At 46.7% G+C, this 25630-nt stretch overlaps 1 long non-coding RNA gene across 1 annotated transcript in view; it reads right to left on the bottom strand.

The window, feature by feature from the left end:
- The window catches only part of LOC134980509 (uncharacterized), a 90836-nt gene extending 66884 nt beyond the window's left edge, over positions 1 to 23952 (bottom strand). Inside the window, exon 1 of the long non-coding RNA XR_010190419.1 lies at positions 23878 to 23952. This is a non-coding gene — a long non-coding RNA (uncharacterized LOC134980509). The remainder of the gene's footprint in view (positions 1 to 23877) is intronic.
- Positions 23953 to 25630: the final 1678 nt, after the last annotated feature.

Here is a 25630-nt window from a genome sequence, read left to right as displayed (position 1 = left end):
CTTAGTCATACAGCTACCTCGGTGCAACCTTTTGGCCTAAAAACAATATTGTGAGGTGTTCAGAATAGACTGGAAAGGAGTGGAAATGTTATTGAGGTTAATAATACTGTAGGATCAAAATTACCCCCAAATTCTGTGATTTTAGCTGTTTTTATGTTTTTTTCAAAAATCATTCAGATCCAAAACCAAAACACGAAAGGGTGGTTTTGACAAAACCAATCCAGATCGAAAACACGAGCATGGAACCAGAACCAAAACCAAACCACAAAACACGAAAAGCGCCCGCCGCACATCTCTAATTAATACCCAGCTTCATCAAGCCTTTGAGAGTAATAAATAGCAAGATAAAAGGTACCAACCAATCACCTCCTGTCATTTTTAAAACACAGCCTGTAACATGGCAGTTAGGAGCTGATTGGCTGGTACTTTATCACCATGCTATTTATCACTCTTCAAGGCTTGATAAATGGGCCCCTTTAGCAGGCCCGGCGCTACCCACACAGCCAAGGGATGCAGTGCAGGTAGGCGCCAGGCTGGGAGAGGCGCTCTAGCTGCTCTGCATCCCCGCTGCTGCGCCTGGCCCCCTGCTGCTGCTGCCGGTTGCTGTGCCTTCTCATACCGTTTGACAGGCAGCGGCGCCGGCAGCTTGAAACCTCCCCTTACCTCCCTGCAGTGTCCTCCATATCCTGGCTGAGAAGGGGGCGTGGCTACATGGCACCGAGGGGCGGAGATACACGGGACCAGGCTGCAGAGCCTGAGGAGGACAGAAACTGCGGCCAGACAGATGGTATGTGGAGGGAAAGTGTGTGTGTGTGTGTATCTGTGTGTATGTGTGTGTGTATCTATGTGTATGTATGTGTGTGTATCTATGTGTATGTGTATGTGTGTATCTATCTATGTGTATGTGCGTGTGGGTGGGGGGCATAATTTGTATAAATGGCACTTCTGAGGGCATTACAGTGGTCAAAGTGGGCCGGTATGCAACGGTATGGCATACCAGCACTTAGCCACTGACCCGGAAGTTTTGTTTTTTTAACTAACAGTATGCAGTGCACACCATAGGCGTGCACACCCCCCACTCACACGGTTGCCACCTATTAATGTCCCCCCCATGCTGCCGATTAATGTGCCACCCCTCATAGGCGCCTGGTCAGGTCTCGTTCGTGTGTCGTGCAGTGTGGAGACGGAAGAGTGGGACACGGTGCCGCGGCTCCTGTGTGAGGCTGCTGCCACCATCCACGGAGGGGGCGACGGCGGATGGGAGCTACGAGGAGAAATGTCCACGGAGGGAACGACGACCGCTGGGACCCGGGATCTACGGGGAGCAAGTGAAATTTTTGTTTAACTTAGCGAGCACCTTTCACTACTATACTGCCCCCCCTGCTCCACACCACTGCTCCCATACTGACCTCCCTGCTCTGCACCACTGCTCCCATACTGCCCCCCTTGCTCTGCACCACTGCTCCTATACTGCCCCCACTGCTCCCATACTGCCCCCCCTGCTCTGCACCACTGCTCCCATACTGCCCTCTCTGTTCTCATACTGCCCCCCCTGCACCACTGCTCCCATACTGCCCCCCCCTGCTCTGCACCACTGCTTCCATACTGCCCCTCTGCTCCTCACCACTGCTCCCATCCTGTGCTATAATGCTATACCGTGTGCAATAATGTGAATTTTGCCTCATTCTATGTGCCTTAATGTGAATTTCAGCTCATTCTATGTGCTATAATGTGAATTTCGGGTCATTCTGTGTGCTATAATGTGAATTTCAGCTCATTCCATGTGCCTTAATGTGAATTTCAGCTCATTCTGTGTGCTATAATGTGAATTTCGGCTTATACAGTGTGCTGTAATGTGAATTTCGGCTCATGCCATGTGCCATAATGTGAATTTCGGCTCATGTCGTCTGCTATAATGTGAATTTCGGCTCATTCTATGTGCTATAATGTGAATTTCGGCTCATTCCGTGTGCTATAATGTGAATTTCGGCTCATGCTGTGTGCTATAATGTGAATTTTGGCTCATACTGTGTGGTATAATGTGAAAGGGGCACCAGAACTAGATAGTATAAGGGGTCCTACTATTGTGGTGCATAATGTGCATAAGGGGTATATGGTGTGGTACATTACACTTATGGACACAACCCCTTTGAGTGGCCACGTCCCCTTTTCCGGAGCGCGCAGAATTGCAACCTTCACTTTTCCATACTCCCACTTCAAAATTTCCACTTCAACCACTGGGGCATTATATGTAAACAGCGCTACTACAGGGGCTATTATGTGTATAACCAGCACTACTACGGGGGCTATTATGCGTATAAGCAGCGCTACTACAGGGGCTACTATGTGTAAAAGCGGCACTGCTACAGGGGCTATTATGTGTATAAGCGGTGCTACTACAAGGGGCTATTATGTGTATAAGCGGCGCTACTACAGGGGCTTTTCTGTGTGTAAGCGGCACTGCTACAGGGGGTATTATGTGTATAAGCAGCGCTACTAAAGGGGCTATTGTGTTTATAAGCGGCACTACTACAGGGGCTTTTATGTGTATAAGTAGCACTACTACAGGGGCTATTATGTGTGTAAGCGGTGCTACTACAGGGGCTATTCTGTGTGTAAGCGGCACTGCTACAGGGGGTATTATGTGTATAAGCAGCGCTACTAAAGGGGCTATTGTGTTTATAAGCGGCACTACTACAGGGGCTTTTATGTGTATAAGTAGCACTAGTACAGGGGCTATTATGTGTGTAAGCAGCGCTACTAGAGGGGGTATTATGTGTATAACCGGCGCCACTACTGGGGACATTATGTGTATAAACAGCACTACTATGCGCGGGGTAATGTGAATAAGATTGTGCTTCTACTGGTATGTGGCGTAATTTGAAATGGGGGTACTATTGTGTGACCACGCCCCTTCCTTGTGAAACCACACCCCTTTTGCCGCACAATGTCCCTTTGTAAAATATGGGAGGGTGCAAATTTATAGTTTGCAGGGGGGCGCAGAACACCCTAGCAGCGGCCCTGTCCTTTAGTACAGTACATTTTCTCGAAACCTATAGGTTTGTTCTTTGGTTCAATGGGGGTCATTCCGAGTTGTTCGCTCGGTATTTTTCTTCGCATCGCAGCGATTTTCCGCTAATTGCTCATGCGCAATGTTCGCACTGCGACTGCGCCAACTAAATTTGCTATGCAGTTAGGTATTTTACTCACGGCATTACGAGGGTTTTTCTTCGTTCTGGTGATCGTAGTGTGATTGACAGGAAGTGGGTGTTTCTGGGCGGAAACAGGCCGTTTTATGGGAGTGTGTGAAAAAACGCTACTGTTTCTGGGAAAAACGCGGGAGTGGCTGGAGAAACGGAGGAGTGTCTGGGCGAACGCTGGGTGTGTTTATGACGTCAAACCAGGACCGACAAGCACTGAACTGATCGCAGATGCCGAGTAAGTTTGAAGCTACTCAGAAACTGCTAAGAAGTGTCTTTTCGCAATTCTGCTAATCTTTCGTTCGCAATTTTGATAAGCTAAGATTCACTCCCAGTAGGCGGCGGCTTAGCGTGTGCAAAGCTGCTAAAAGCAGCTTGCGAGCGAACAACTCGGAATGACCCCCAATGTGTCTGTCCAGCTATTATTACTGTGGCTAAAGACACTGTGATACTGTGAGGAAAAACTTTTCTATTGGGGCGATATGTTAACAAACTGCTATAGTTACTCAATCTGTATATACACAAGAGTTAATATGTTGGGTAAGTGAGCAAATTAGTATAATGAAGGAGCCAATGGAAATGTTAAACAGTCACAAGAGCTTTTACCAGAACAAAGGCCCTCATTCCGAGTTGTTCGCTCGCTAGCTACTTTTTGCAGAAATGCAAACACAAAGCCGCCGCCCTCTGGGAGTGTATCTTAGCATAGCAGAATTGCTAACGAAAGATTAGCAATTGCTAAAGGAAGATTAGCAATTCTGCTAATATTAGCAGAATTGCTAACGAAAGCAATTTCCTTGCAGTTTCTGAGTAGCTCCAGACCTACTCCTAGATTGCGATCACCTCAGTCCGTTTAGTTCCTGGTTTGACGTTGCAAACACGCCCAGCGTCCGACCAACCACTCCTCCGTTTCTCCAGGCACTCCTGCGTTTTTACCTGGCACGCCTGTGTTTTTTAGCACACTCCCTGAAAACGACCAGTTTCCGCCCAGAAACACCCACTTCCTGTCAATCAGTAGAGCGATTGAAAAGCTTTGTTCGCCTGTGAGTAAAATAGCATAATTTTGTGTAAATTTGCTTAGCGCGTGCGCCCTGAGATGCATATGCATGCGCAGAACTGCCGGATTTTAGCCTATTAGCAATTCTGCTAAAATTATCAGCGAGCGAACAACTCGGAATGAGGGCCAAAATATCTAGACTGAGCCAACACAAAATTATCATGGCTGCCCCATGACATCTGATCGAGCCCTAATTTTAGACCTAAGGGGGGCTCCATGTACTTTGTCTTGGAAGTAATCATTCATTATTGTCAGCAACTTACTAAATTGTCAGTCATTTTAGGGCACAAAAGTTACTGTACACAAGTCACATTTTTTGTAGGACTATAATGTTCTGTATAAAACCATCCTTTAATTAAGGACTCCGGGCCTATTTTCACTATGGATCGCAATGGAGGCTGAATCAGCAACTTTCTCAAACCTGCTACTGCTAAAAATTGTATGTGACGAGTCGCCCAGAAATGATAAAAGACGCCCAAGGATGCGTTATCAAAAAACGCAAAAAAACTAGCACAATCGACAGTTAAGGCTGACCCCAGCCTACTCAAAATAACGTGAATGCAGTCGCACCATGTTTTTCATTGCAGCGTTCGCAGATGACGTCAGATACACGCCATGACAGTGACACACCTGCATTTTTCCAACCACTCACCACAAATGCCATGTTACCAGCACGCATGGTCACTTCCTGTCACTCAGATTGCATTCTCTTTACAATTAGGTTGCGCTCAGAGGCAAACACAGGATTTCTATAGGGGGGTTTCCAAATGCAGTACACTCTGCGGAACATTGGAGCCAGTGCAGGAGTCTGGGGAAGTAGTAGAAAAACCTAGTAATGACTCTGGACATTAATGTAAACATTGGTCTATGTATACTATACACTCGATACTGTAGGGAATACAGTATTAATATTTAACACTTTATATTGTCTATAGCACAGGTTCTCAAACTCGGTCCTCAGGACCCCACACAGTGCATGTTTTGCAGGTCTCCTCACAGAATCACAAGTGAAATAATTAGCTCCACCTGTGGACCTTTTAAAATGTGTCAGTGAGTAATTAATACACCTGTGCACCTGCTGGGTTACCTGCAAAACATGCACTGTGTGGGGTCCTGAGGACCGAGTTTGAGAACCACTGGTCTATAGTATAGGCTGTATCAAACATATTTAAATAATATTAATAAGATAAGTGGTCAGGAAAAGGTTAAACATACCATAATAAATAAATACACAAACATAACAGAACCAGTACTGCACTTTCTAAGCACACATTCTCCCACTTCATGGTAAGGCTCCTGTCTCTTCTTGGCAGCTACTCTCTGGTCCAGTGCACCGAGTGAGGCCTCAGATCCACACACACAGCAAACTTGGTAAAAGAAGCTGCTACCACTGGGCATGTGTAGCAGCTCTGCTCTCTCCCTTAAACTGCATGATGTGGCGACAGTTCTAGTAATCGTATTATATACCATTGCTATTGTTGTCATAATTTGAGCCACTTGCCAAGAGGAGCGGAGTTTCTGGGCAGCCAGAAACCCCCCCGCGTTTGCCTATGGCGCTGCATATGCAGAGCGATCGCAATTTGACCTTTGTGCACGTGCAATGCATTCACATCACACGCGCAGTCTGCCAATAATCGCTCAGTGCGTTCGTTCTCACATTAGCAGATGAGAGTGAATTAAGTCCTCTGTTCCCAGAGGCTAAGGGGTAAAGCAAAAGTTTTCTATATGTTAAAGAAGTACCCGTCACTTTGTATATGTGACAATGCAGGGTGTCATCTTATATGGTTATTAAAATGTATTCTTAATTTGCAAACGTTTATATTCGTGGAGAGACCACAAATCAATTCTTGTTTTAGAAGACTTCTGTACTCTAAAAGTTTACTATTGTTACATAGCAATAAAAACTTATCTTTAGAGTACCAATATTCTTTGTCATTAAACGTGGATCACCTTTTACTTTACAAGATGACTGCAGTGTTATTAAAGCAAAAACTGCTATGTGAAACAACCAATTTTTGTTGAAAGCCAATTTTTTATGTCAGATATCCAAATTATCATGTTACATTCTTAGTTGGCAACTCTTGTCACCGTGTCAGTATTATCGCTCTGTAATATACGGTAGATCATTCAGCAATTACCAGTACCTAGTCAAGAGTTGGAACTTTTTCCTCTAGAACAGGGGTCCTCAGCTCCTGTCCTCAAGTACCCCAAACAGCTTACGGTTTGTGGATGTCTGCAATCATGCACAGGTGGTTAATGTATTTTGCTGGGTCAGTACCTGTTTCTACAGCCAGAAATCATCAAAATATGACCTGTCAGGGGAAACTAGAGGGTTGAGGTAGAGAACCAATGCTCTAAGGCAGCGTTTCCCAACTGCGGTCCTCATGGCACACTAACAGTCCTGGTTTTAGTGATTTAGTGATATCCAGGCTTGAACTAGAGATGAGCGCCTGAAATTTTTCGGGTTTTGTGTTTTGGTTTTGGGTTCGGTTCCGCGGCCGTGTTTTGGGTTCGAACGCGTTTTGGCAAAACCTCACCGAATTTTTTTTGTCGGATTCGGGTGTGTTTTGGATTCGGGTGTTTTTTTCAAAAAACACTAAAAAACAGCTTAAATCATAGAATTTGGGGGTCATTTTGATCCCAAAGTATTATTAACCTCAAAAACCATAATTTACACTCATTTTCAGTCTATTCTGAATACCTCACACCTCACAATATTATTTTTAGTCCTAAAATTTGCACCGAGGTCGCTGTGTGAGTAAGATAAGCGACCCTAGTGGCCGACACAAACACCGGGCCCATCTAGGAGTGGCACTGCAGTGTCACGCAGGATGTCCCTTCCAAAAAACCCTCCCCAAACAGCACATGACGCAAAGAAAAAAAGAGGCGCAATGAGGTAGCTGTGTGAGTAAGATTAGCGACCCTAGTGGCCGACACAAACACCGGGCCCATCTAGGAGTGGCACTGCAGTGTCACGCAGGATGTCCCTTCCAAAAAACCCTCCCCAAACAGCACATGACGCAAAGAAAAAAAGAGGCGCAATGAGGTAGCTGTGTGAGTAAGATTAGCGACCCTAGTGGCCGACACAAACACCGGGCCCATCTAGGAGTGGCACTGCAGTGTCACGCAGGATGGCCCTTCCAAAAAACCCTCCCCAAACAGCACATGACGCAAAGAAAAAAAGAGGCGCAATGAGGTAGCTGTGTGAGTAAGATTAGCGACCCTAGTGGCCGACACAAACACCGGGCCCATCTAGGAGTGGCACTGCAGTGTCACGCAGGATGTCCCTTCCAAAAAACCCTCCCCAAACAGCACATGACGCAAAGAAAAAAAGAGGCGCAATGAGGTAGCTGTGTGAGTAAGATTAGCGACCCTAGTGGCCGACACAAACACCGGGCCCATCTAGGAGTGGCACTGCAGTGTCACGCAGGATGTCCCTTCCAAAAAACCCTCCCCAAACAGCACATGACGCAAAGAAAAAAAGAGGCGCAATGAGGTAGCTGACTGTGTGAGTAAGATTAGCGACCCTAGTGGCCGACACAAACACCGGGCCCATCTAGGAGTGGCACTGCAGTGTCACGCAGGATGTCCCTTCCAAAAAACCCTCCCCAATCAGCACATGATGCAAAGAAAAAGAAAAGAAAAATAGGTGCAAGATGGAATTGTCCTTGGGCCCTCCCACCCACCCTTATGTTGTATAAACAAAACAGGACATGCACACTTTAACCAACCCATCATTTCAGTGACAGGGTCTGCCACACGACTGTGACTGATATGACGGGTTGGTTTGGACCCCCCCCAAAAAAGAAGCAATTAATCTCTCCTTGCACAAACTGGCTCTACAGAGGCAAGATGTCCACCTCATCTTCACCCTCCGATATATCACCGTGTACATCCCCCTCCTCACAGATTATCAATTCGTCCCCACTGGAATCCACCATCTCAGCTCCCTGTGTACTTTGTGGAGGCAATTGCTGCTGGTCAATGTCTCCGCGGAGGAATTGATTATAATTCATTTTAATGAACATCATCTTCTCCACATTTTCTGGATGTAACCTCGTACGCCGATTGCTGACAAGGTGAGCGGCGGCACTAAACACTCTTTCGGAGTACACACTTGTGGGAGGGCAACTTAGGTAGAATAAAGCCAGTTTGTGCAAGGGCCTCCAAATTGCCTCTTTTTCCTGCCAGTATAAGTACGGACTGTGTGACGTGCCTACTTGGATGCGGTCACTCATATAATCCTCCACCATTCTATCAATGTTGAGAGAATCATATGCAGTGACAGTAGACGACATGTCCGTAATCGTTGTCAGGTCCTTCAGTCCGGACCAGATGTCAGCATCAGCAGTCGCTCCAGACTGCCCTGCATCACCGCCAGCGGGTGGGCTCGGAATTCTGAGCCTTTTCCTCGCACCCCCAGTTGCGGGAGAATGTGAAGGAGGAGATGTTGACAGGTCGCGTTCCGCTTGACTTGACAATTTTGTCACCAGCAGGTCTTTCAACCCCAGCAGACCTGTGTCTGCCGGAAAGAGAGATCCAAGGTAGGCTTTAAATCTAGGATCGAGCACGGTGGCCAAAATGTAGTGCTCTGATTTCAACAGATTGACCACCCGTGAATCCTTGTTAAGCGAATTAAGGGCTGCATCCACAAGTCCCACATGCCTAGCGGAATTGCTCCCTTTTAGCTCCTTCTTCAATGCCTCCAGCTTCTTCTGCAAAAGCCTGATGAGGGGAATGACCTGACTCAGGCTGGCAGTGTCTGAACTGACTTCACGTGTGGCAAGTTCAAAGGGCATCAGAACCTTGCACAACGTTGAAATCATTCTCCACTGCACTTGAGACAGGTGCATTCCACCTACTATATCGTGCTCAATTGTATAGGCTTGAATGGCCTTTTGCTGCTCCTCCAACCTCTGAAGCATATAGAGGGTTGAATTCCACCTCATTACCACTTCTTGCTTCAGATGATGGCAGGGCAGGTTCAGTAGTTTTTGGTGGTGCTCCAGTCTTCTGTACGTGGTGCCTGTACGCCGAAAGTGTCCCGCAATTTTTCTGGCCACCGACAGCATCTCTTGCACGCCCCTGTCATTTTTTTAAAAATTCTGCACCACCAAATTCAAGGTATGTGCAAAACATGGGACGTGCTGGAATTTGCCCATATTTAATGCACACACAATATTGCTGGCGTTGTCCGATGCCACAAATCCACAGGAGAGTCCAATTGGGGTAAGCCATTCCGCGATGATCTTCCTCAGTTGCCGTAAGAGGTTTTCAGCTGTGTGCGTATTCTGGAAAGCGGTGATACAAAGCGTAGCCTGCCTAGGAAAGAGTTGGCGTTTGCGAGATGCTGCTACTGGTGCCGCCGCTGCTGTTCTTGCGGCGGGAGTCCATACATCTACCCAGTGGGCTGTCACAGTCATATAGTCCTGACCCTGCCCTGCTCCACTTGTCCACATGTCCGTGGTTAAGTGGACATTGGGTACAACTGCATTTTTTAGGACACTGGTGAGTTTTTTTCTGACGTCCGTGTACATTCTCGGTATCGCCTGCCTAGAGAAGTGGAACCTAGATGGTATTTGGTAACGGGGGCACACTGCCTCAATAAATTGTCTAGTTCCCTGTGAACTAACGGCGGATACCGGACGCACATCTAACACCAATATAGTTGTCAAGGACTCAGTTATCCGCTTTGCAGTAGGATGACTGCTGTGATATTTCATCTTCCTCGCAAAGGACTGTTGAACAGTCAATTGCTTACTGGAAGTAGTACAAGTGGGCTTACGACTTCCCCTCTGGGATGACCATCGACTCCCAGCGGCAACAACAGCAGCGCCAGCAGCAGTAGGCGTTACACGCAAGGATGCATCGGAGGAATCCCAGGCAGGAGAGGACTCGTCAGAATTGCCAGTGACATGGCCTGCAGGACTATTGGCATTCCTGGGGAAGGAGGAAATTGACACTGAGGGAGTTGGTGGGGTGGTTTGCGTGAGCTTGGTTACAAGAGGAAGGGATTTACTGGTCAGTGGACTGCTTCCGCTGTCACCCAAAGTTTTTGAACTTGTCACTGACTTATTATGAATGCGCTGCAGGTGACGTATAAGGGAGGATGTTCCGAGGTGGTTAACGTCCTTACCCCTACTTATTACAGCTTGACAAAGGGAACACACGGCTTGACACCTGTTGTCCGCATTTCTGGTGAAATACCTCCACACCGAAGAGCTGATTTTTTTGGTATTTTCACCTGGCATGTCAACGGCCATATTCCTCCCACGGACAACAGGTGTCTCCCCGGGTGCCTGACTTAAACAAACCACCTCACCATCAGAATCCTCCTGGTCAATTTCCTCCCCAGCGCCAGCAACACCCATATCCTCCTCATCCTGGTGTACTTCAACACTGACATCTTCAATCTGACTATCAGGAACTGGACTGCGGGTGCTCCTTCCAGCACTTGCAGGGGGCGTGCAAATGGTGGAAGGCGCATGCTCTTCACGTCCAGTGTTGGGAAGGTCAGGCATCGCAACCGACACAATTGGACTCTCCTTGTGGATTTGGGATTTCGAAGAATGCACAGTTCTTTGCTGTGCTGCTTTTGCCAGCTTGAGTCTTTTCACTTTTCTAGCGAGAGGCTGAGTGCTTCCATCCTCATGTGAAGCTGAACCACTAGCCATGAACATAGGCCAGGGCCTCAGCCGTTCCTTGCCACTCCGTGTGGTAAATGGCATATTGGCAAGTTTACGCTTCTCCTCCGACAATTTTATTTTAGGTTTTGGAGTCCTTTTTTTACTGATATTTGGTGTTTTGGATTTGACATGCTCTGTACTATGACATTGGGCATCGGCCTTGGCAGACGACGTTGCTGGCATTTCATCGTCTCGGCCATGACTAGTGGCAGCAGCTTCAGCACGAGGTGGAAGTGGATCTTGATCTTTCCCTAATTTTGGAACCTCAACATTTTTGTTCTCCATATTTTAATAGGCACAACTAAAAGGCACCTCAGGTAAACAATGGAGATGGATGGATTGGATACTAGTATACAATTATGGATGGGCTGCCGAGTGCCGACACAGAGGTAGCCACAGCCGTGAACTACCGCACTGTACTGTGTCTGCTGCTAATATATAGACTGGTTGATAAAGAGATAGTATACTCGTAACTAGTATGTATGTATAAAGAAAGAAAAAAAAACCACGGTTAGGTGGTATATACAATTATGGACGGGCTGCCGAGTGCCGACACAGAGGTAGCCACAGCCGTGAACTACCGCACTGTACTGTGTCTGCTGCTAATATATAGACTGGTTGATAAAGAGATAGTATACTTGTAACTAGTATGTATGTATAAAGAAAGAAAAAAAAACCACGGTTAGGTGGTATATACAATTATGGACGGGCTGCCGAGTGCCGACACAGAGGTAGCCACAGCCGTGAACTACCGCACTGTACTGTGTCTGCTGCTAATATATAGACTGGTTGATAAAGAGATAGTATACTCGTAACTAGTATGTATGTATAAAGAAAGAAAAAAAAACCACGGTTAGGTGGTATATACAATTATGGACAGGCTGCCGAGTGCCGACACAGAGGTAGCCACAGCCGTGAACTACCGCACTGTACTGTGTCTGCTGCTAATATATAGACTGGTTGATAAAGAGATAGTATACTCGTAACTAGTATGTATGTATAAAGAAAGAAAAAAAAACCACGGTTAGGTGGTATATACAATTATGGACGGGCTGCCGAGTGCCGACACAGAGGTAGCCACAGCCGTGAACTACCGCACTGTACTGTGTCTGCTGCTAATATATAGACTGGTTGATAAAGAGATAGTATACTCGTAACTAGTATGTATGTATAAAGAAAGAAAAAAAAACCACGGTTAGGTGGTATATACAATTATGGACGGGCTGCCGAGTGCCGACACAGAGGTAGCCACAGCCGTGAACTACCGCACTGTACTGTGTCTGCTGCTAATATATAGACTGGTTGATAAAGAGATAGTATACTCGTAACTAGTATGTATGTATAAAGAAAGAAAAAAAAACCACGGTTAGGTGGTATATACAATTATGGACGGGCTGCCGAGTGCCGACACAGAGGTAGCCACAGCCGTGAACTACCGCACTGTACTGTGTCTGCTGCTAATATATAGACTGGTTGATAAAGAGATAGTATACTCGTAACTAGTATGTATGTATAAAGAAAGAAAAAAAAACCACGGTTAGGTGGTATATACAATTATGGACGGGCTGCCGAGTGCCGACACAGAGGTAGCCACAGCCGTGAACTACCGCACTGTACTGTGTCTGCTGCTAATATAGACTGGTTGATAAAGAGATAGTATACTCGTAACTAGTATGTATGTATAAAGAAAGAAAAAAAAACCACGGTTAGGTGGTATATACAATTATGGACGGGCTGCCGAGTGCCGACACAGAGGTAGCCACAGCCGTGAACTACCGCACTGTACTGTGTCTGCTGCTAATATATAGACTGGTTGATAAAGAGATAGTATACTCGTAACTAGTATGTATGTATAAAGAAAGAAAAAAAAACCACGGTTAGGTGGTATATACAATTATGGACGGGCTGCCGAGTGCCGACACAGAGGTAGCCACAGCCGTGAACTACCGCACTGTACTGTGTCTGCTGCTAATATATAGACTGGTTGATAAAGAGATAGTATACTCGTAACTAGTATGTATGTATAAAGAAAGAAAAAAAAACCACGGTTAGGTGGTATATACAATTATGGACGGGCTGCCGAGTGCCGACACAGAGGTAGCCACAGCCGTGAACTACCGCACTGTACTGTGTCTGCTGCTAATATATAGACTGGTTGATAAAGAGATAGTATACTCGTAACTAGTATGTATGTATAAAGAAAGAAAAAAAAACCACGGTTAGGTGGTATATACAATTATGGACGGGCTGCCGAGTGCCGACACAGAGGTAGCCACAGCCGTGAACTACCGCACTGTACTGTGTCTGTTGCTAATATAGACTGGTTGATAAAGAGATAGTATACTACTAATATTATATATACTGGTGGTCAGGTCACTGGTCACTAGTCACACTGGCAGTGGCACTCCTGCAGCAAAAGTGTGCACTGTTTAATTTTAATATAATATTATGTACTCCTGGCTCCTGCTATAACCTATAACTGGCACTGCAGTAGTGCTCCCCAGTCTCCCCCACAATTATAAGCTGTGTGAGCTGAGCAGTCAGACAGATATATAATATATATATAGATGATGCAGCACACTGGCCTGAGCCTGAGCAGTGCACACAGATATGGTATGTGACTGACTGAGTCACTGTGTGTATCGCTTTTTTCAGGCAGAGAATGGATATATTAAATAAACTGCACTGTGTGTCTGGTGGTCACTCACTATATAATATATTATGTACTCCTGGCTCCTGCTATAACCTATAACTGGCACTGCAGTAGTGCTCCCCAGTCTCCCCCACAATTATAAGCTGTGTGAGCTGAGCAGTCAGACAGATATATATAATATTATATATAGATAATAGATGATGCAGCACACTGGCCTGAGCCTGAGCAGTGCACACAGATATGGTATGTGACTGAGTCACTGTGTGCTGTGTATCGCTTTTTTCAGGCAGAGAACGGATTATAAATAAAACTGGTGGTCACTTGTCACTATCAGCAAAACTCTGCACTGTACTGAGTACTCCTAATGCTCCCCAAAATTAGTAAATCAAGTGTCTCTCTAATCTATTCTAAACGGAGAGGACGCCAGCCACGTCCTCTCCCTATCAATCTCAATGCACGTGTGAAAATGGCGGCGACGCGCGGCTCCTTATATAGAATCCGAGTCTCGCGATAGAATCCGAGCCTCGCGAGAATCCGACAGCGTCATGATGACGTTCGGGCGCGCTCGGGTTAACCGAGCAAGGCGGGAAGATCCGAGTCGCTCGGACCCGTGAAAAAAAACATGAAGTTCTGGCGGGTTCGGATTCAGAGAAACCGAACCCGCTCATCTCTAGCTTGAACACAGGTGACTTAATTAGTACCTCAGTTATTTTGATTTAACCATCTGTGCTGAAGCCTGGATATCACTAAAACCTGCACAGTTGGTGTGCCTTGAGGACCGCGGTTGGAAATGCCTGCTCTAAGGTAGTGATGAGCGAGGTTCGGTTTTACTCGGTTTTACTCGGTTCTCAAAACGGCATCTTATTGGCTATCCAAAACACGTGACATCCGTGAGCCAATAAGATGCCGTTTTGAGAACCGAGTAAAACCGAGTAAAACCGAACCCGCTCATCACTACTTAAGGTATAGGCCATACTTGCCTACCTGACCCTCTCCAAGAGGGAGAAAATGCTCTGTTCCTGGACTTTCCTGGTAATGTATAATTGCCATCACCTGTGGTGAAACGCCTTTCTTATCAATTACCTAGCTCACCACAGGCGATGGCAATCATACATTACCAGGAAAGTCCAGGAACAGAGAATTTTCTCCCTCATGGAGAGGGTCAGGTAGGCAAGTATGGTATAGGACCTGACTCTGAGTTGGGAGTAAAGTAATAAAGAGGCAGTAACTGTGCATATGGACATACCACTGTGCAATGCAAGGTGTGCAAACTGCACACAGTACATGTATTATTTGTGCATGCAGGGTAAATACTGGCTGCTTTTGCATGTTGCCCTGAAATACTGGGCAGCTTTATTTTAACACTGCAGTTTACTTGTCAGTTAGGACACGCCCCTATCAAATCTAAATCTCTCTCTGGACATTATAAATCTGTCCCATCTCCAGTGCGACATGGTTTTGCCCAGGTGCCCAGTTACTCACCCTTTCTAGCTGTACGCCCAACTCAGAATTAGACCCATAGTGGTAATTCTGTTAGGTACTTTATGAGCTTTGAATGCAAACTCCAAAGGAAAGACAGATGAGGCCACAAAGGACTTTTTAAGATAAATCCAGGTGTCACACCATGGACTGGATTTAATTATCCGCGCTAATTACCGTGGGCTTGTAGCAATGGTCAGCGGTATTCAATTGCAGACTGCCCTCAGGAGTCTCAGACAGAAGTCAGCCTTCTCTCTAGCAGGGAGAGCTGAGCTCTAGTAAACTCTAGTGCTGAGCAAGTGCAGGACTATGGGTTGTGGGGCGTAGACATTACCAGCGATCTCTCCACTATGCATGTGCAAAAAGACAAGAAAATGGCCGCCGCACCATTTTCCTGATGATTTTGCAGAGCTGCCACTGCTGACACGGGACTCTAGAGAGATAAATATTGAAGAACATGGGTGCATGGTGTGCAGTGTGAGCCCCACTGGAGCCAGGGGCCCATGTGCACTGCACACCTTGCATCCAGTACTGATCAGTAGCGGATCTTGCCACGCGCAAGCAGGACTTTTGACCGGGGCGCCGCCTGCCGGAGGGCGCAGGGCGCCATCCAGAGGGCGCCGCACCAGGGCAAGATCCGCTGCTGCTGTGTGCCCCCCGCTGGCCGCTGCTGCCGCTGGCCGCTGCCCCCCCGCTGCCGCTGGGAAGGGAAACTAAACGCGTACGTGTCTAGTTTCCCTTCGTGGAGAGGTCCTTTACTGTGCGGTGCATGATGACGTCATCGCGCACCGCACATCATTTCAGTCTGTACAGGGGGCGTAAATGACCATGCCCCCTGTACGAAGCCACGTCCCCTAATGCCGCCCAGGGCGCCAGAAGCCCCGGAACCGGCCCTGTTACTGATACGCCGCTGGCTACCACCCTTTGCCTCACACGGTGAGTATCGAGTCTAAGTGAATCCTGCCCATAGTCTGTGATGGAATGCAAATCTTTTTGTCAAGTCTGATGTCAATTCAAGAGCATACAGTGGATTACATTGCTAATGTTCATTCTAGCAGTTCAAAATCCGTGCAGTTCCTCTTTCCTGCCTGGGGTGTCGCTCTTTGCTGTGGTGCTTCTTAGCACACTCTGATCTGTTTCTCAGTGCTGTGATACAGACCAGAGTGTGCTGAGACGCACCAGAGCAGAGAGCGACACCCCAGGCAGGAAAGAGGAACTGCACAGGATTTGAAAGGTGCAGGGTGCTAGAATGAACACTACATAATCACTGTCAAGATTTTCAGTAAAGTTTACCAATATATGTAAAAGAAATAAAACAAATGTATAATACATAGTCAAGTCACATTATTATGACCACCAGCTAATAGCCAGAGCATGCGGCCGTGTGCAGCACGGACAGCAGCAAGACGGGCTGAACTGTCATTTTAGACACACGTCTGGTAGCCCCAAGGTTCATTTTGACAGTGAGCTGATCCACTGTAGCGTGTCAGTCGGCCCTCAAGCACCTTCGTAGGCGACGTTCACCTCTCGCATCAATGGTACGTGGTGCTCCGCAGCTTCCACGTTGATGATTCGCAATGGTGCCATTTGTCCAGTCACGATGCACCTTCACCGCAGCAGCACGCGAGCAGTTCACGTACTGCTCTGTTTCAGAAATACTGCCACCCGATACGTGACGTACTTTATGGGCTACACGATACCGTCAAATGTAGGAGGTGGTCATAATGATGTGACTCGACCGTGTATGTATGAAAATGTATAGGAATTATAATACAACACATACTGTAAGGGTTAATGCAGAGTAAATATTGTGTGATTGTGTGATTTTCATATCTATATTCATCAAGGGGCCCAGCCCATGATCTTTGTAATGGTTAGCCAAGCTTCTGTGGTGGCTGACCACACCCCCTCTGGAGACTGGCCACACCCCTAAACATGGGCCCCTACCACTGCATTCCCCCCGTGGGCTCTTCATGCTCCAGTCCGATTCTAGTGATTTTGCACACAATCCCACAATGGGGGTAATTTCGAGATGATCGTAGCTGTGCTAAATTTAGCACAGCTACGATCATTCACACTGACACGCGGGGGGACGCCCAGCACAGGGCTATCCCACCCCGCATGTCAGTGCCGCCCCCCCCCCCCCCCCCTGCAGAAGTGCAAAGGCATCGCACAGCGGTGATGCCTTTGCACTTCAAGAGTAGCTCCCGACCAGCGCAGCTTTAGCTCCCTGGCCCGCAGCGGCTGCATGTGACGTCACGCAGCCGCTGCAGCCCGCCCCCCGTTCGGTCCGGCTGTGCCTGTGTTGGCTGGACCGCCCCTACCCCCCCCCGCCCAGCGACCGCATCTGTCTGTCAATAAGGCAGAGGCAATCATAGCGGCCCAACGGCCATGCGCAGTTCAGACCCGATCGCACCGCTGCGGTAAACTGCAGTGCGTGATCGGGTCAGAATGACCCCCAATATGAGCACCTGCTCAGAAAGTGAAAGCAAACATATACACCTAGCAGACCCTCATGCATTTTACTCATACTGCATCAAACCGCACAACCAGAAAGGTGGAATGGGGCGGTAAGAGGGGTGTTCTCACACAGTTTAGTAAGGATGTGATCATACAAATATACCTAATTTAAATAAAACAATTATATATATATATATATATATATATATATATATATTTACAGGTTGATTATCCCATATCCAAAATGCTTAGGGCCAGAAGTATTTTTGATATCGGATCTTTCCATATTTTGGAATAATTGCATACCATAATGAGATATCATGGTGATGGGACTCAAGTCTAAGCACAGAATGCATTTATGTTTCATATACACCTTATACACACAGCCTGAAGGTCAGTGACCCATCAGAAAACAAATGTTTCTCAGTCTCACTCAAAAAAGTCTGTATTTCGGAATACTCATTTCTTTATTTTTACACTGTGCCTGGTGAGATTGCTGCCCTTTTCTGGCACATTTATTTATTTATTTATTTATTTATTAACAGTTTCTTATATCGCGTAGCAAATTCCGTTGCGCTTTGCAATTTAAAAATAAGAATTTACTTACCGATAATTCTATTTCTCGTAGTCCGTAGTGGATGCTGGGGACTCCGTCAGGACCATGGGGTTTAGCGGCTCCGCAGGAGACAGGGCACAATAATAAAAGCTTTAGGATCAGGTGGTGTGCACTGGCTCCTCCCCCTATGACCCTCCTCCAAGCCTCAGTTAGGATACTGTGCCCGGACGAGCGTGCATAATAAGGAAGGATATTGAATCCCGGGTAAGACTCATACCAGCCACACCAATCACACCGTACAACCTGTGATCTGAACCCAGTTAACAGTATGATAACAACGAAGGAGCCTCTGAAAAGATGGCTCACAACAAGAATAACCCGATTTTTGTAACAATAACTATGTACAAGTATTGCAGACAATCCGCACTTGGGATGGGCGCCCAGCATCCACTACGGACTACGAGAAATAGAATTATCGGTAAGTAAATTCTTATTTTCTCTAACGTCCTAAGTGGATGCTGGGGACTCCGTCAGGACCATGGGGATTATACCAAAGCTCCCAAACGGGCGGGAGAGTGCGGATGACTCTGCAGCACCGAATGAGAGAACTCCAGGTCCTCCTCAGTCAGGGTGTGCCCCTGACCAAGTAGCAGCTCGGCAAAGTTGTAAAGCCGAGACCCCTCGGGCAGCCGCCCAAGATGAGCCCACTTCCTTGTGGAATGGGCTTTTACTGATTTTGGCTGTGGCAAGCCTGCCACAGAATGTGCAAGCTGAATTGAACTACAAATCCAGCGAGCAATAGTCTGCTTAGAAGCAGGAACACCCATCTTGTTGGGTGCATACAGGCTAAACAGCGAGTCAGATTTTCTGACTCCAGTCGTCCTGGAAACATATATTTTCAGGGCCCTGACAACGTCAAGTAACTTGGAGTCCTCCAAGTCCCTAGTAGCCGCAGGTACCACAATAGGTTGGTTCATGTGAAAAACAGAAAACACCTTAAGGAGAAATTGAGGACGAGTCCTCAATTCTGCCCTGTCAGAATGAAAAATTAAGTAAGGGCTTTTATATGATAAAGCCGCCCATTCTGACACACGCCTGGCTGAAGCCAGGGCTAATAGAATCTTCACCTTCCATGTGAAATATTTTAATTCCACAGTGGTGAGTGGATCAAACCAATGTGACTTTAGGAAACTCAAAACAACATTGAGATCCCAAGGTGCCACTGGGGGCACAAAAGGAGGCTGTATATGCAGTACCCCTTTTACAAACGTCTGAACTTCAGGCACTGAAGCCAGTTCTTTCTGGTAGAAATTTGACAGGGTCGAAATTTGAACCTTAATGGACCCTAATTTTAGGCCCATAGACAGTCCTGTTTTCAGGAAATGTAGGAAACGACCCAGTTGGAATTCCTCTGTAGGGACCTTCTTGGCCTCACACCACGCAACATATTTTCGCCAAATGCGGTGAAAATGTTTTGCGGTTACATCCTTCCTGGCTTCGACCAGGGTAGGGATGACTTCATCTGGAATGCCCTTTCAGGATCCGGCGTTCAACTGCCATGCCGTCAAACGCAGCCGCGGTAAGTCTTGGAACAGACAAGGCCCCTGCTGGAGCAGGTCCTTTCTTAAAGGTAGAGGCCACGGTTCTTCCGTGAGCATCTCTTGAAGTTCCGGGTACCAAGTCCTTCTTGACCCATCCGGAACCACGAGTATCGTTCTTACTCATCTCCTTCTTATGATTCTCAGTACTTTTGGTATGAAATGCATAGGAGGGAACACATACCCTGACTGGTACACCCACAGTGTTACCAGAGCGTCCACCGCTATTGCCTGAGGGTCCCTTGACCTGGCGCAATATTTGTCTAGTTTTTTGTTCAGGCGGGACGCCATCATGTCCACCTTTGGTTTTTCCCAACGGTTTACAATCATGTGGAAGACTTCCCGCTGAAGTCCCCACTCTCCCGGGTGGAGGTTATGCCTGCTGAGGAAGTTTGCTTCCCAGTTTTCCACTCCCGGAATTAACACTGCTGAGAGTGTTATCACATGATTTTTCGCCCAGCGAAGAATCCTTGCAGTTTCTGCCATTTCCCTCCTGCTTCATGTGCCGCCCTGTCTGTTTACGTGGGCGACTGCCGTGATGTTGTCCCACTGGATCAATACCGGCTGACCTTGAAGCAGAGGTCTTGCTAAGCTTAGAGCCTTGTAAATTGCCCTTAGCTCCAGTATATTTATGTGGAGAGAAGTCTCCAGACTTGATCACACTCCCTGGAAATTTTTTCCTTGTGTGACTGCTCCCCAGCCACTCAGGCTGGCATCCGTGGTCACCAGGACCCAGTCCTGAATGTCGAATCTGTGGCCCTTTCATAGATGAGCACTCTGCAGCCACCGCAGAAGAAAACACCCTTGTCCTTGGAGACAGGGTTATCCGCTGATGCATCTGAAGATGCGATCCGGACCATTTTCCCAGCAGATTCCACTGAAAGGTTCTTGCGTGAAATCTACCGAATGGGATCGCTTTGTAAGAAACCACCATTTTTCACAGGACCCTTGTGCAATGATGCACTGATACTTTTCCTGGTTTTAGGAGGTTCCTGACTAGCTCGGATAACTCCCTGGTCTTCTTATCCGGGAGAAAACATCCTTTTCTGGACTGTGTCCAGAATCATTCCTAGGAACATTAGACGTGTCGTCGGAAAAAGCTGCGATTTTGGAATATTTAGAATCCACTCGTGCTGTCGTAGAACTACTTGAGATAGTGCTACTCCGACCGCCAACTGTTCTCTGGACCTTGCCCTTATCAGGAAAGCGTCCATATTTCTTTTAGGAAGAATCATCATTTCGGCCATTACCATGGTAAAGACCCGGGGTGCCGTGGACAATCCAAACAGCAGCGTCTGAACTGATAGTGACAGTTCTGTCCCACGAACCTGAGATACCCTTGGTGAGAAGGGCAAAATTTGGACATGTAGGTAAGCGTCCCTGATATCCAGTGACACCATATCGTCCTGGTTCGCTATCACTGCTCTGAGTGACTCCATCTTGATTTGAACCCTTGTATGTAATTGTTCAAATCTTTTAGATCTCACCGAGCCGTTTGGCTTCAGTACCACAATATAGTGTGGAATAATACCCCTTCCCTTGTTGTAGGAGGGGTACTTTGATTATCACCTGCTGGGAATACAGCCTGTGAATTTTTTTTTCCAATACTGCCTCCCTGTCGGAGGGAGACGTTGGTAAAGCAGACTTCAGGAACTTGTGAGGGGAAGACGTCTCGAATTTCCAATGTACACCTGGGATACTACGTGTAGGATCCAGGAGTCCACTTGCGAGTGAGCCCACTGCGTGCTGAAACTCTTGAGATGACCCCCCACCGCACCTGAGTCCGCTTGTATGGCCCCAGCGTCATGCTGCGGACTTGGCAGAAGCTGTGGAGGACTTCTGTTCCTGGGAATGGGCTGCCTGCTGCAGTCTTCTTCCCTTTCCTCTAACCCTGGGCAGATATGACTGGCCTTTTGCCCTCCTGCCTTTATGGGTACGAAAGGACTGAGACTGAAAAGACTGTGTCCTTTTCTGCTGAGATGCGACTTGGGGTAACAAAAGTGGATTTTCCAGCTGTTGCCGTGGCCACCAGGTCCGATGGACCGCCCCTTTATACGGCAATACTTCCATGTGCCGTCTGGAATCTGCATCACCTGACCACTGTCGTGTCTATAAACATCGTCTGGCAGATATGGACATCACATCTACTCTTGATGCCAGAATGCAAATATCCCTCTGCGCATCTCGCATATATAGAAATGCATCCTTAAAATGCTCTATAGTCAATAAAATATTGTTCCTGTCAAGGGTATCAATATTTTCAGTCAGGAAATCCGACCAAGCCCCCCCAGCGCTGCACATCCAGGCTGAGGCGATTGCTGGTCGTAGTATAACACCAGTATGTGTGTATATACTTTTTAGGATATTTTTCAGCTTCCTATCAGCTGGCTCTTTGAGGGCGGCCGTATCTGGAGACGGTAACGCCACTTGTTTTTATAAGCGTGTGAGCGCCTTATCCACCCTAAGGTGTGTTTCCCAACTCGCCCTCACTTCTGGCGGGAAAGGGTATACCTCCAATAATTTTCTATCGGAGGAAACCCACGTATCATCACACACTTTAATTTATCTGATTCAGGAAAAACTACAAGTAGATTATTCCCACCCTACATAATACCCTTATTTGTGGTACTTGTAGTATCAGAAATATGTAACACCTCCTTCATTGCCCTTAACATGTAACGTGTGGCCCTAATGGAAAATACGTTTGTTTCTTCACCGTCGACACTGAAGTCAGTGTCCGTGTCTGTGTCGACCAACTGAGGTAAATGGGCGTTTTTACAAGCCCCTGACGGTGTCTGAGACGCCTGGACAGGTACTAATTTGTTTGCCGGCCGTCTCATGTCGTCAACCGACCTTGCATCGTGTTGACATTATCACGTAATTCCTAAATAAGCCATCCATTCCGGTGTCGACTCCCTAGAGAGTGACATCACCAATACAGGCAATTTGCTCCGCCTCCTCACCAACATCGTCCTCCTACATGTCGACACACACGTACCGACACACAGCACACACACAGGGAATGCTCTGATAGAGGACAGGACCCCACTAGCCCTTTGGGGAGACAGAGGGAGAGTTTGCCAGCACACACCAAAAACGCTATAATTATACAGGGACAACCCCTTATACAAGTGTTTTCCCTTATAGCATTTTCACATATGTAATCATATCGCCAAATAAGTGCCCCCCCTCTCTGTTTTAACCCTGTTTCTGTAGTGCAGTGCAGGGGAGAGCCTGGGAGCCTTCCTCACAGCAGAGCTGAGCAGGAAAATGGCGCCGTGTGCTGAGGAGAATAGGCCCCGCCCCCTAAAACGGCGGGCTCTTCTCCCGGAGTTTGTGAGATCTGGCAGGGGTTAAATACATCCATATAGCCTCAAGGGCTATATGTGATGTATTTTAGCCATAAAAAAGGTATAATACATTGCTGCCCAGGGCGCCCCCCCCAGCGCCCTGCACCCTCAGTGACCGCTGGTATGAAGTGTGCTGACAACAATGGCGCACAGCTGCAGTGCTGTGCGCTACCTTATGAAGACTGAAAGTCTTCTGCCGCCTGTTTCTGGACCTCTGGACCTCTTCAACTTCGGCATCTGCAAGGGGGGTCGGCGGCACGGCTCCGGGACGAACCCCAGGGTGAGAACTGTGTTCCGACTCCCTCTGGAGCTAATGGTGTCCAGTAGCCTAAGAAGCAAATCCATCCTGCACGCAGGTGAGTTTACTTCTCTCCCCTAAGTCCCTCGTAGCAGTGAGCCTGTTGCCAGCAGGACTCACTGAAAATAAAAAACCTAACTTAAACTTTTATTCTAAGCAGCTCAGGAGAGCCACCTAGATTGCACCCTTCTCGGCCGGGCACAAAGATCTAACTGAGGCTTGGAGGAGGGTCATAGGGGGAGGAGCCAGTGCACACCACCTGATCCTAAAGCTTTTATTATTGTGCCCTGTCTCCTGCGGAGCCGCTAAACCCCATGGTCCTGACGGAGTCCCCAGCATCCACTTAGGACGTTAGAGAAATAACAGTAACAAACTGGGTGATAACAAACAGTCATAGAGGTAGGAAGGCCCTGCTCGCAAGCTTACAAGCTATACAAATCACTGGCTTTTATATCCAACTTCCACATTCAGAATTAGCCAGAGACGATGCATGTGGTGAGGTTTGTTTCAGTATACCCGCTTTCTGGCAAATTTTTTGGTTACCTGCAATGTGCCGGAAAATCACCGATATGGCACCAATTTCACAGGCTACTGCATTCTCCCCCCGCTGTGTTGAAGTGCCTGAAAAGATCTACCACTCATCATCTCCATTTTACTAAGGCAAACATGTGTTTTTTAGGGAATCCTATGATGTGTCTGCAATTATTCTTTAATAGCTATCTTGTGTAACCCTTGACACCCTGCTAAAGATCTCACTTCATTTGCAAGCAGGTGAGAGCCCAGTTGATGTGCCAATAACCCAATCTATATCATTTGTAACATTTGAAGCATTTGAGAGCCTCCTGGTAATCTCCTGCGAACTCCTCTGTCTTTCATAATCTCATTTAACAATACAGGCTTCTGTTCTCGTCCCTGATGGGCAGCAATTTGCTTGTTGTTTTTAATTGCATAGAGATGTTCCTTAAGGCACCCAATTTGAGGATTCACAGGGTTTGCCTCTGGAGGCTGATTATTAACAAAATATATATATTAATTTGAGAACTAACAAGCTGGATAACATTCAGGCCATACTATCAATTTGATCTTCCCGCATGACTCACAGAAATAAGATAGGGGGGGGCCTTGTAAGGTTTCACACCAAGGATTTATTTCAGCAATATGGTAGAGGGATGACAGAATACCCAGCACGTTATCTGTGAGCAATATGGTGAAAGTCTCAACCGCAAACAATGGGAACTGGAACGGTTTGCCCAAACAATTTCAAATACAGGCAATTCCAAAACAATTTATTATATCATTGACTATCAATATCAAATGAACCTCAATAATACACAACAGGCTTATTAGAAACATATTCCAGGTTTTAATCCTATTTCATTGAAATATTCTAGCACGCCGCTGCTCTGTCACTGGCACCCTGAATACTTATTTATCTATTACATGCATATTTCCGTCTATCCCTTGCTATAATATGTGATTCACGTACTATTTATTGTTGCAAGTCTTTTGAATATTTTGACTTAATACGAGGGGAATATGAAAAACGACTCAACAGGATGGCAAAATAATTATGCTGCGTTTTTCATGTGCCGTGAACCTAATGCAGAGTATGCTCTATCCATTCTTCAAACATCTGTGCATCGCAGAGAGCATGAGAATTGAATCTTTTCTAATTGTGCACTGGCTACACAATTAAAATCTCACCTTGTGCTAATAACACAGTGAAACCTATACTTAAAACCACCTGTCAAAGAAGAGAGACATCTGATAACACAGACTGCCTGATGTACCAAATACCCCCGTGTGTTTATATCTGGCTTTTTTCTGTCCTGTCACAGGAGAGAGCCTGTTATCTCTGGATTAAGTACTGCTCACTGAGAGAACCTCACAGGTAACACGCATCAAAACTTGACTCCTAATTAACACCAATGTATATAAATATAACAGCATGGCTGCTGGCCAGGATAACAACAGTTCCTTATGTAGTAGTGTGAAAAAGAGGCGTGTGGATCATGCCAATAAAGGTCAAGCACACCTGAGATTCGCTTTGCTCATTACATAAAGACACATATTGATTCCCATGTTGTTTTCTCAGTCCAGTTTATTCAAAGTATGTTCCTCCTACAGGTCTCCAATGTGTTCCAACATGTTCACTCCAGCTAGTTCCCTTATCACAGGATTGCTGGACAAATGCATAAAAGCCACTCAAAGGTGAAACACATTGGTGCATGCATGTGGGTTCCAATATATACAGTAGATAGACAGTGTCTACTCTAGGTGGTCAATAGGTCGACAT

Source organism: Pseudophryne corroboree, chromosome 12 (assembly GCF_028390025.1).
Source record: "Pseudophryne corroboree isolate aPseCor3 chromosome 12, aPseCor3.hap2, whole genome shotgun sequence".
In the NCBI taxonomy this organism is placed as follows: domain Eukaryota; kingdom Metazoa; phylum Chordata; class Amphibia; order Anura; family Myobatrachidae; genus Pseudophryne; species Pseudophryne corroboree.
This window is presented reverse-complemented; position numbering and strand designations above follow the sequence as displayed.